The following is a 1137-nucleotide window of genomic DNA, read 5'->3' as shown; positions in this document are numbered from 1 at the left end:
AAGAGGGCCCGAGGCAGAGCGAGGCGTGAGCGCGGCAGCCGTGTTGCGCGGTTTATCGGAAACGGTATTCCAGTGCCACCTGCCGATCAGCGGGCCACCCGACGGGCAGCCCTGTCTTCCGAGTTTTTTGAGGGTTCTTGCGACTGGTGCTGCCCCTCGGCGCGGAGAGGGCGGCCAGGATCTTCGGCCCGTTAGTGCCTCTGCTGCCTAGTCTGCCCTTCACCCCTGAAGCCGTGCAAGACGGCGTCTGAATTCGCCTGCTGCCGGACTCGGTGCACCCAACATGCTTGACGGTGGCGGTCTCTGTCGGGGTGGTGACTGGTGAAGCGATGAGCCTAAAACACTCGTTCTGTTGAGCTGGCGCGCCGTCTGCAGGAAGAGAGGGGAGGAGAGACTGCAGGGAGCGAGAGGTGTGTGCGTGTGCATTGCAGCTGCCATGCCGTGCAAGCGGAGGACAGGATAGACCCAAGAGGTCATGCAGGCAAGGAGGGAGTGAATTGTTGAATCACGAGGCCGCGCACATCACGGCCCTGTCCTTGGACGCCGAGGAGACGGCCTGATGCGCGCGTGCTCTGGACGGCGGCCACTTGTCAGTCTGGAAAAGCCCAGCAACGTTTCAGCGATCTCCGATCTCTCTTCACGACCCCGTGGAGACTTTGAAACACACGAGGCAGAATCGCGGGTTGACGGGGCGCGCCGGCCGCCTCTCCTCCCCTCACTACAAGCCTTTACAACGAAATGCGCAACTTCAACGTGTGGCCCATCTCTCAGCCATACACGACGAGCTCAACGCCGCGCCACTCGACGCCCGGCCGTCGACACACGCGGCACAGCAATGCGCCGACGCAGGATAGACCCAAGAGGTCATGCAGGCAAGGAGGGAGTGAATTGTTGAATCACGAGGCCGCGCACATCACGGCCCTGTCCTTGGACGCCGAGGAGACGGCCTGATGCGCGCGTGCTCTGGACGGCGGCCACTTGTCAGTCTGGAAAAGCCCAGCAACGTTTCAGCGATCTCCGATCTCTCTTCACGACCCCGTGGAGACTTTGAAACACACGAGGCAGAATCGCGGGTTGACGGGGCGCGCCGGCCGCCTCTCCTCCCCTCACTACAAGCCTTTACAACGAAATGCGCAA

Source organism: Leishmania donovani, chromosome 6 (genome assembly GCF_000227135.1).
Source record: "Leishmania donovani BPK282A1 complete genome, chromosome 6".
Lineage (NCBI taxonomy): Eukaryota > Euglenozoa > Kinetoplastea > Trypanosomatida > Trypanosomatidae > Leishmania > Leishmania donovani.
This window is presented reverse-complemented; position numbering follows the sequence as displayed.